Source organism: Macaca thibetana, chromosome 1, assembly GCF_024542745.1.
Source record: "Macaca thibetana thibetana isolate TM-01 chromosome 1, ASM2454274v1, whole genome shotgun sequence".
In the NCBI taxonomy this organism is placed as follows: domain Eukaryota; kingdom Metazoa; phylum Chordata; class Mammalia; order Primates; family Cercopithecidae; genus Macaca; species Macaca thibetana.
In genome coordinates, this window is record NC_065578.1 from 40,305,722 (window position 1) to 40,317,410 (window position 11,689).

General features: G+C 43.3%; 1 protein-coding gene across 4 annotated transcripts in view; it reads right to left on the minus strand.

The window, feature by feature from the left end:
* SCMH1 (Scm polycomb group protein homolog 1) overlaps positions 1-11,454 on the minus strand; it is a 221,711-nt gene extending 210,257 nt beyond the window's left edge. For 3 of the 4 annotated variants that reach the window (XM_050798501.1, XM_050798428.1, XM_050798387.1), the window contains exon 1: positions 11,208-11,454. The gene's annotated coding sequence lies outside the window, so the exon portion shown is untranslated. The remainder of the gene's footprint in view (positions 1-11,207) is intronic. The other variant, XM_050798479.1, reaches the window with a different exon arrangement.
* Positions 11,455-11,689: the final 235 nt, after the last annotated feature.

The following is an 11,689-nucleotide window of genomic DNA, read 5'->3' on the forward strand; positions in this document are numbered from 1 at the left end:
CACACTCAGGAAGATGCAGATCAACCGAGCATGCACCAGGTGATGTCAATCCGAAGAGATGGAAACTTACCCTGCCACGCCTATGGAGACGCCCCTATCACGCCCTTATCCCGCCCACTGCTCTCCCCCTTCCAGTACCAATGCATAAAAGTCCGCTGCCGGCAGGAGCCGGCGTGACTTCTTCAGCCCCTCCTACTTGTGGACCGGAGAACCTCACCCGAGAGCCCCAGCGCGACTTCCCTGGCCCCATACCTGAGGACCGGAGAACCTCGCCCGAGAGTGTGTGCATATTTGCAATAAAAGACTGCTGCTTTCTTATGTACTTTGGCCTCATGTTTAATTATTTAGCTCTCCTAAATTAAGTATTAAATTAAGACAATTATTAAATAAAATTAAGACAGTTACAATTAATGAACCAATACTGATATCTTATTAACTGAAGTCCACACTTTATTCAGACTTCCTTAATGTTTACTTAAGATTACTTTTCTGTGACAGGACCCCCATCCAGTATACTATGCTACATTATATTTAGTCACTATGTCTTCTTAGCCTCTTCTTGGCTGACACTTTCTCAGACTTTCCTTGTTTGATTGATGACTTTAACAGTTTTGTAGAGTATTAGAAATTTTATAGGCTGGGCGTGGTGGCTCATGCCTGTAATCCCAGCACTTTGGGAAGCAGAGGCAGGTGGATCATGAGGTCAGGAGCTCAAGAACAGCCCGGCCAATATAGTGAAACCCGGTCTCCACTAAAAATACAAAAAATTAGCCGGGCGTGGTGGTGGGCACCTGTAATCCTAGCTACTCAGGAGGCTGAGGCAGGAGAATCGCTTGAACCAGGAGGTGGAGGTTACAGCGAGCTGAGGTCACACATACTGCACACCAGCCAGGGTGATAGTGCGAGACTCTGTCTCAAAAAAAAAAAAAAGAAATTTTATAAAACGTACCTCAGTTGGGATTATCTGATGTTTTCTCATGATTAGACTCAGGTTATGGCTTTTGGGGAGGAAGAGAGCTTAGGTAAAGTTATTACACCTGTCACCTAAATAGTAAAACCCACTGAGGGAAGAAACCATATCTTTTTTTTTTTTTTTTTTTGAGACGGAGTCTTGCTCTGTCGCCCAGGCTGGAGTGCAGTGGTGTGATCTCGGCTCACTGAAAGCTCTGCCTCCCAGGTTCACGCCATTCTCCTGACTCAGCCTCCTGAGTAGCTGGGACTACAGGCACCCGCCACCACGTCCGGCTAATTTTTTTTTTTTTTTTTTATAGAGACGGGGTTTCACCGTGTTAGCCAGGATGGTCTCCATCTCCTGACCTCGTGATCTGCCCGCCTCGGCCTCCCAAAGTGCACCTTTTTATCCTTAGTATGTAGCTGGTAAATGTTGAAAAGTAGAAAGTGGATGCAAACCAAAGGTTGAAGGGGTACAGAAATGTTACGATTTATTAAAATATGAGCACTGATCCTAACAAGGAATCTAGTCATATATATGCTCAAATTAAAAAATAATTATGACTCTGATTTGCTAAACCATTTCATTCTTCTATCCAGGGATCTTTTGTTTGCCTACATTGTTTGGTGAGATAGAAGATATATTCAGACAAAAATATATGTGTCAATTCCTGCAGGTAAACCTTGCCTCCTGTACTGATAAAGTCTCAGAATTATATAACACTGCTGTGGGGCACATACATGGTGAAATGAAAAGAAGACTGTGGTTGAAGTCAGGCTGGTCTGGGCTTGAAACCGAGTCCTATCACTTATAAACTGCATAATCTTGGCCAGCTATCTCTAAGTCTCAATTTCTTTATGTATAAAATAGAGGTGATAATACCTATATGCAGGTGGGTAAAAATAACATGTCTATATATTTCAACGTATCTGACAGATACTAAAAAAGGGTTATTTCCTTTCTTAGTACAGTACCTTATATAGAGTAGGTCTGCTTTAAATACATTTTGGAATAAGGCAACATATGTATAAACAAACACAGAAGATGCTGATTGTTACTTTCACAAATTGGACAAATGAATTCTGAAACAATTTCACATGCCTTTTGTTTTTTCAAGCACCTAGTACATGTCTAATACATGGCAGCTCCTCCAATGTTTGATGATTCTTCCATCAGATATCCAGGACCAAGAGTCAAGAGAACCAGATTCCGGTTTTTGGCCCTGGACAAACAAGTCCCTTCTTTAGGCCTCAGTTTCTTTACTGAATAAATGACTTAACAGTTACAGAACTTGACAGTTAGAAGAGATCTTAGAAATCATTCACTGCAACTCCTTGCCCAAACCACAGAGCCAGTGAGTGGCAAACTGGGACTTGAATCAGGACTCTTAATCACCAAGCCATATAACTCTTTCCACATACCATGCAGCTTATAAGGTCTCTTTCACCTTCTTGTCTATGAAATATTTGGGATTGAACTACTACTGTTCTTTAGAATATCATCCCATTCTGAAAAATCCACTAAACTAGCAGGCTAAGTTTTTTCTTTATAAAAACCAGAAAGTATAGAAGAATAAACAAAATTGTCCCTATCAATCATAGTTACCTAAGAGTAACGATGACTATAGATAGCAGAAGATCAAGTCTTTCTATCATGTTAATATATCAAGTACTTAAATATGGAGATGATCTATTTTTAACAGTCCCTGATTATATCTTCTTCACAATTAAAAGAAATTATAATCACTGGCCCACAAAACTGACAGACTGAATCGCTATTATTCTGAGATATCCATATCTCTATCATCCTGGTATTCCTTACTGTAAATTAGAGCAAAATTATTATTTTTTTTAAATATCCAATGATCTTCTCTTTTTAGGATTCCCATTTCATGTCTTTAGGGCCTTTCACACTGCTGACTATTCCTATCTTTTTGAAACTTACTGTTGTTCTCTAGGCATCCAAAACATCACTTTCTCCTGATTATGCTTATGGTAATGTGATTCAGAATATAGCTTACTGGACAACAGCACAGACTGCAGACTCAGACTGCCAGAGTTCAAATCCTGGCTCTACCACTTGCTATCCCTGTGATCTTTCACAGGTTACTTAACTTGGTGCTTGTTTAGTAAGTACTATAAAGGTATGTGTTGTTATTATTGTTCCTTAGTCTCTTCCTCTAGTGTTTCTTTAACCTCCACATATTCCACCTGGCAGATTCCACCCACTAAAAAGGGGTCTTTACCTCTTCCTGTCTGGAAGGGTTTCTTTTATCTCCTCACCCTCTATCTGGTGAATTCCTTCTCAATCTTTAAGATTCAGTTTAAAACCAGGCATGGTGGCTTACGCCTGTAATTTCCAGCACTTTGGAAGGCCGAGGTGGGAGGATTACTTCAGGCTAGGAGTTTGAGAACAGCCTGACAACATAGCAAGACCCCTATTTTTTTTCTTTCTGCTCTTTTAAATAATTCCACATACAATCGTTCCCAATTTTGAAAAGTTTTAAAAAATTATCTGGGCATGAGCACACACCTGCAATCCTAGCTACTTGGAAGGTTGAGGCAGGAGGATTACTTGAACTATGATCACAATACTGCACTCCAGCCTGGGCAACGGAGCAAAGTTTCTTTTTTTCCTTTTTTTTTTTTTTTTTTTTTTTGAGATGCAGTCTCGCTCTGTCGCCCAGGCTGGAGGGCAGTTGGCACGATCTCGGCTCACTGCAAGCTCCGCCTTCCGGGTTCACACCATTCTCCTGCCTCAGCCTCCCGAGTAGCTGGGACTACAAGCACCTGCCATCACGCCTGGCTAATTTTTTGTATTTTTAGTAGAGATGGAGTTTCACCGTGTTAACCAGTATGGTTTCGATCTCCTGACCTCATGATCTGTCCGCCTCAACCTCCCAAAGTGCTGGCACTACAGGCGTGAGCCATTGCACCCGGCAAAACTCTGTCTCTCACAAAAACTTAAAAAATAAAAAACATTCAGTTCAAATGTCATTCTCTCTCTCTGGAACCTTTCCAAATGTCACTTCCCTCCTTCTGCCTTGGCCATCAGTTGTTCCTGCCCTAGTGTTCCCATAGTACTTTGAATATGTTTCCACCATGCCAAGATTATTTTTGTATTTTTTGCAGATACAGGATTTCACCAAGTTGCCCAGGCTGGTCTCAATCTCCTGGGCTCAAGAGATTTGACCACCCTGGCTTCCCAAAGTGCTGGAATTACAGGTGTGAGTTACCACGCCCAGTGCATTTTGAATATATTTCAACCAGAACATTAGTTATAATTAGATTGAATAGGCCACTTGAATCTGCCTATATAAAATCACTTTAGACTTACAAAAACAGAAATTTTATGATTCACTCTAATATTAGTGGTAAAAAAAAATTTTATGATTCACCCTAATATTAGTATTTCTTTATACTTCTGCTATCCCCTCCCTCCTTGTATTATGCTCATAACAAGAGTGGAATGCTATCTATTCTTTAAAAATATACATATATTTGGGAGGCCAAGGCAGATCACATGGTCAGGAGTTTGAAACCAGCCTGACCAACATGGTGAAACCCCGTCTCTACTAAAAATACAAAAATTAGCCAAGTGTGGTGGTGCATGCCTGTAATCCCAGCTTCTCAGGAGGCTGGGGCAGAATTGCTTGAATCCAGGAGTTGGAGGCTGCGGTGAGCCGATATCGCGCCACTGCACTCCAGCCTGCGAGACAGAGTGAGACTCTGTCCCAAAAAACAAACAAACAAAAAACACATATAATGAAAGTTCAGATATATAAAAAGGCATAAAGAATAATTAATAGTACCCACATATCCACAACTCAATTGAAAAACATTTACTAACTCAATTTAAGCTCCCTGTGTGCCCTTCTTTGCATTATTCCTGGTCTTTTCTCCCCAACTTACCCTTTGGAGACACCTATTATCCTTAATTTGGTATTTATAATTACCATGTAGTTCTTTATTACATAAGTATGCCTCCCTAAATAATACATGCATGTTAAGCTTTATATAAATGTGTTCTGCAACTCGCCTTTTTCATTCAACCCCTTATTTGTGAGATTTGCTCATGTTTCTATATAGATTTAGTTCACTCATTTCACTATTGTATGGAATTCTATTAAGTAAATATACCACAATATTTTCATTCTTTTATTGACAGGCATTTAGATTAGTTCAAATTTTGCTTGTAGCAATGTTGCATGAATATTTTTGAACATCCCTTTATGCATACATTGGAGAGTTTCCAAAGGGTATATACCTAGGAGTGGAATTGCTAGATTGTAGTTTATGTGCATTTTCATCTTAAGAGATATTATATAAGAATATATCAGAAACCAAGGGCGTGTATAGCCAAAGAGCACAGGGGTTTTAAGAAGATGGAGAAGTAATGGTCCAGACATAGCGGTGGGTAAAAAAACACAGTTATCCTCACCTCTCTTCTTTGGGATGGGAGGGGTGCAGGAGAATGAGTCGCATTCATTTAAAAGGACTACAGAGGAAGTAGTATGTTCTCCATGACTCAGGAGAGAGCCTGGCTTCCACTTAAGGCCAGGACACACAAAGAGACATCCAATAAAATGGTTAACAATGTAGGAAACAGGGAAACAGGAGTTTGAGAGAACAAATGGAAGGAGCAAAAAAGCAGGGCTGTAAGAGAGTAAAAGGAAGCCAGGTCAGAACAAGAATAACAGTACGGAAGACAGACTGTTTGATTCTGGGATAAAGATAACAGGTGATAAGTCTTGCTGGGTTTATCTGGCTATAAGGTTATCAAAAGGTTTCAGGGCCCCCCAGTCCTTTGGATACCAATTTCCAGGGATGATCAGGTCCCTATATAAAATCATATTTGCATATGATCTACACACATCCTCCTATACATTTTAACATCTCTAGATTATTTATAAAACCTAACACAATACAAGTGCTATGTAAATAGTTGTTATACTATCGTTTAGGGAATAATGACAAGAAAAAAGTCTGTACATGTTCAGTACAGATGCAACCATCCCTTTTTTTCCATATTTTCAATCCATAGTTGGTTGAATACACAGATACAGAACCCATGGATACAGAGGGCCAAATGTAATTAGTTCTAGCAGTTTACTGGTGGCTAGAGAGTTAACACTAAGGCCTTGCAATGCTGTGGTTAAATTCCCTCATTCACAGACGGGGAGAGAAAGACCCAATATTTGAGGGCCTGATATGTGACCAACATTATGTAAAGTACTTTGCACCTTATCTTAGTTAAACCTTACAGCTACATCTTCCTTCATTTTATAAACGACAAAGTAAAAGTGATCTGCCGGGGTTCTGCAGTTAATTTTTAGTGACCCTGAGGAACTCAGGTTTCCTTTCAAATCTTAATTAGTATGGTGGAATGAAAAAGACAGAATTTGAAATTAGAGCTTCTTTGGTCACTTTCTACCAGTGAGATCTTGTATGTTTCTTAACCTCACTAAGCCTGTCAATCAAATAAGATTATTGCAAAGATTAACCTACAACTACAAAACAAATCTTAGATTTTTTTAACCTAAAATTGGTCTACACAGGAACTTATTTTCAAGTGTGGGATTTCTTATTTGGCTTATTGCAAACAAAAATTTGAAGTTCCTGAATTGATGCCTAAATATTTTACAGATAGTAAACTGAGGTAGGGAAAGAGGACATCCAATGTGTGGCTCCCTAATGTATCCGGAATCAACTCCAAACTGCATCACAGTTTCGGATCTTTAATACCAAGGCCCCAGCCTATCTCTCTAGCCATATTTCCTACTATTAACTTATACAAATACAATACTCAAACCTGTAGTAGCTGTTAATTTTTAACAACGATACCATACCCTATGCTTTCCCTATTTTATATCTCTACTTAAATTATTTACTCTATTGAAATTGGTTCATGGCCCAAGTAAAATTCATTTTGAAAATGAAGCCCAACCTTGTTTCCAAATGTTTAGAAATGACAGCTCCCTCCTCTGAATTGCTTTATCACTTTGCTACTACCTCCCTTAGAGTACTCACTATGTTCTATTTTATAATTTAGGTAAGCATGTAAAAGGTTTATTTCAGCTAGCAGAGCATAAGCCCCTTAAAGAAAGGAAGAAAGAAACTAACATTTACTTTGTATCTATGAATCACTAATTGCTTTTCTTGTGATTTTATGTGTATGGTATGTATGTATATATTTTTTCATGTAATATTTGTGATATCCTATGAAGTACAATTTTTTCACAGATAAGGACACTGAGCTCACAGAGGCTAAATAATTTGTTTACAGTCATAAAGTTCATAAATGACAGAGTCTAGATCTGAATTTTGGTGTTTCTAACTCCAAAGCCTAGGCTCTTTCCACTATATTCTGTCTAGAAAACCATGGGTATATCTCCTCACTGCTTTATCTGATTGATCCCTACCCACCCACTAATGATCATCAGAGGAAAAAACCTCCACTGCCCTTTGTCATTAAGTATTAGCAGAAAGGATTCAATATGAGGTATGTGCCCCCCCACTTTCCAAGACTAAGAACAGATTCTTCGGAGCAAACAGAATGATTAATATGAGTACTAAATAAAGATAAAGAGATCAGAACTCTGCTTCCAGGAAGGAAAAGTAAAAAAAAAAAACTATTACCTTCTCACTCTGTGTTTAAAAACCCCTCCTCCTTCGAGGTTTGCACCATCTGGCTATATCACTCTCTACCCCACCTCTTCATCTGTCATCTACCACCCTCCTGATTAATCCCCTATCTTTACTGCACCTGGGTCACATCTTTCTCTCTTCCCCACATCCCATCATCCTCAATCACTTCACTCTCCACACAGATGACTCATTCAATACACTAGCCTCGCAATTCCTTGTCATACTCAGCTTTACTGACCTTCACCTCTGCTGTATTTTAGCTACCCATAGAGACCTCGCTGTCACCTAGAACAATCCCATATCAGACAACTCCGATATTCCACTTTCTGACCACACCTTTTTTTTTCTCAGCTTACTTCCACTATATTTGCTCGTTGATCTAACTCAAGAAATTGCAAAATCTTCAAGTCCAGAAATGAACTCATCATTAATTGTTTCCTGTCTCAGTTAAAATTACCAACATACCATTAATCATCCAAGGCAAAAACCTGAGCATCACACGGGACTCCTCACCCTCTCACCTGCACATACAATCAATCATTAAAACCTTATACATTTTCTCAGATTCATTTCTTTCTCTTCATCCCTACGACCACATTTTTAAAATGTTACTTCAACCATGTCTGATAGACACTTTTCTGTAATTAAATAAAAATTAAAAAAAAAAAAAAACACAGTACCTACTGAATTGATTTCAGGATACTTATGCATACAAGGTCCACCATGACATGGCCTCTGCCCGTATTTCCAGCCTTATAACTTACCACTTATATCTCTATTGTTATATTCCTAGCAGTCCCAAACTGTTTGTGGTTCTCTACGCAAGCTATTCCTTTTCTCACATTGATGCCTTTGCTCAAGCTATTTTCTTTGTTTGAAGGACACTTTCTGCTCATGTTTGCCTAGCTTACTCCTACCTATCATTTAAGATTTGGGTCAGATATCATCTCTTACCAAAGCCTTCCTTTAACTCCTAGGCTAGTCTAAGTGCACTCACCTTTGGGTAACCTTTACTCGCAACCTTTACTCCCATATCTCACCTATGTGTAGTTCTCACCTTTTATTCTGAGATAATCCATTTACCAGCTCCACGAGATTGGAAATCTTTGTGCTAAGCACAGTACATAGCATAGTGCTTGACCCATAGTAGGTACATAAGTGTACAGTGAAGATTAGAACATACCAAGTTTAAATTTTCTTTTTTAAAAGATGGGGGTCTCATTCTGTCACTTGCTATGGTGTGATCATAGCTCACTGAAGCCTCAAACTCCTTGACTCAAGCGGTCCTCCTGCCTCAGCCTCCTGAGTAGCTGAGACTACAGGCATGCACCATCATGCCCAGCTATATTTTCATTTTTATTTTTTGTAGAGACAGGGTCTTGCTATGTTGCCCAGGCTGGTCCAGAACTCCTGGCCTCAGTCACCTGCCTCACCTTTCCAAAGTGCTGGAATTACAGGCACGAACCCCTGCATCCAGGCCTAAGTCTTTTAATTTTCAGTGAGATATTCACATCAATTCTTTCTCACAGTTAAGTATCCTCTACCTTTCACTCCAAGTCCTTTGCAAGGAAGGAATCAGGGCCTTTCCTCTGGATCTGTACAGTTTCACTGAGAATAGTGCTATGCAAATGTTTACCCAACTTACATAAAAGGGAACAGCATTTGCACAAAAATCAAAACTTGACATATGTGCTACAAAGTTCAAAACTACTGACCAATCTAAAAAATGAAGGCATAAGAACAAAAATAACCAATTTTGACTGCTGGTATGTGCTTGTCTAAGTTGTAAAAACAGTGAAATTTTGCTTAGTACTTAAACAGGATCCCAGATGTAAGAGCTTGGCATTTTATCTACAAGGCCATCTCATCTCTACTGGGCTTAAAACATTACTAACCTGCAGAGTTGCTTAGGCAAGAGTTTAGGAGGTTGGTAAGTAAGCAACACAAAGTGTTCTTTTTCATAGTAACTTTGGGCCTTCTGCTTGCAGTTAGAAATAGAGCAAAGAGTTCAATGTAATAAAGCATTTCCTTCTGCAACCAAATATTAAAATTGCAGTTTGGCACTAAACTGGGTCTCAATCCTTCTCAGAGTTTAAAAAAAAAAAAAAAAAAAAAAAAAAAAAAAAGAGCTCTTCTATTTGCATGGCACATTACACTTTAATAAAACATTTTGATGTACATTAATTAGCACATTCGATAAAGTGTTTATAGACATTTTTTAAAAGGAAGGAAACCCCCAAATTTCCACAAAATAAGATGTCTTTTAGTTTGTTTGAACAAACACTACTAAATGTTTTCTTTTTTTTTTTTTAAGTTCAAAATACAGTACAGAAATGAGGAAGGGAATCTAGAGTACTTTTGATTTAAGCAGGTCAATCCTTGGGGCTGTTTCGTAGAGAAACTTAGTAGGTTTTGCCTCCATGCTCACTTTTAAGAAACTCTCCTTTAAGGTGATATGGGGGAAACTAAAGCTCATCCAGAGGACAGTTTAAGAGAACCACAGCAGATGAGAAACAACTGAAGGAAGTGGAAGTGAAGACTCAGGGGACATGGTTACTATCTTCAGATACCTTAACAGCTGCCCATAAGGGAAAAGAACTAGGAAGGATGGGAGCCAGCTGTTTCTTTCAACTTATAAGCACATCTGTCCAGGAACAGAATGGGTTTCCTTTAAAGACATTCGCTTCGGAACACTGGAAGAGGTTCCAAACGGGCTCGTCAAATTATCAGGGGGGATTTGGGGATTTTCAAAGATACTTTGGCAGGGGATGGGAGAAAGAGTCCCTAGATGACTTTTAAATTCCCTTCCAGTCAGGAGATATTCCGGAGTTCACCCATCGGCTGGAAACCCCTTTCGATGCTTTCGGGGCTGGCCCACAGCTGTGCCCACGTGTCTGGCCCCCTGGGCCGCTGGCTCACTTCGGTGCGGGGCCGCTCTCCCTGCCCGTTTCCGGCGGGGCACCGGGGCAGGCGGCACACCTGAGTCGGCCGGCCGGGGCCCAGCCTCCAGGACGCTGCTGACAGCTCCGGGCCCTAGGCGCCCCTGCTCTCGGTGGGGGCCACGCCGCCCCGCCGACCTCTGTCCCTGCCTGCCCCGAACGCGACCCGGCCGGCCAGAAGCACAGGCATTCCCACCTCTGGCGCCGGAGGTGTCCGACTGACCAGCGCAGACGGGGTCGCGCCGCCGCCCGGCCCTCGGCCCCCAGCCAGCCTGCCCCGGCCCACCCGCACCCGCCGGCCAGGACACGGCGACCCACACTGACCACCCTGACGCCGACCCTCCAAAGGGCCCCCGGCCTTGGGTTTCCCGTGCCGGGGCCCCCGGGCCGTCCCAGCCGCGTCAGGGCCGCGACCGGACCGTGGGCCCCGCCCGCCCGACCGCAGATGCAGAACGGCCTCCGGGCTCGGGACCCGGCTGACACGGCCGAAAGAGGGCCCGGCCCCGCGCGGACCACAGACTGGCAGGCCGGCCAGACAGACGGACAGGCTAACCCGGCCCGGCGGGGCGGCCGCAGCGGCCGCGCAGGTCCCGCCACCGCCCTCTGGCCCCAGGCGGCCCCTCAGGGCGCAAGCTCTTAGGCGGGCGGAGGCGGCCGCGAGGCGCTTACCTGCGGGCGCGGCGGGGGCGCGGGGCGGCTCACTCCCTTCCCGCCGCCATGTTTCCGCTACGCAGGGAGGGAGCGGGGACGCGGGAAGGGGGCGGGCGGGCGGCTCCGGAGAGCGGCGGGCGGGCGGCGGGGGGCTCCACCGAGCTGGCGAAGGCTGCTGAGGCGGGGGGCGGGGCGGGGACTCCCCGGCCCCTCCCCCGCGCCTCCCGCCGCGAGGTGGCGCGCGCCTCGGCCGTTGGGCTCGCGCGGGGGGCGGGGCGGCGCGCTGGAGGAGGGAGGGCGCGCAGGGACCTGGCCCGCCCCTACCCCGCCGGCCTGCAGACCCCGGTCCGGGGGCCCCCCTGGCGCCCGGGCTAGCTCTCGGGTACGCGTCTTGTAGATGGGTAAACTGAGGCCTGAGAGGGCGCGAGGGCGAGGACGAGGACTTGGATTCGAATCCCGGGGCTGCCAGTAGCCCACTCCGAGGCCGCGTGGGGCTGGTG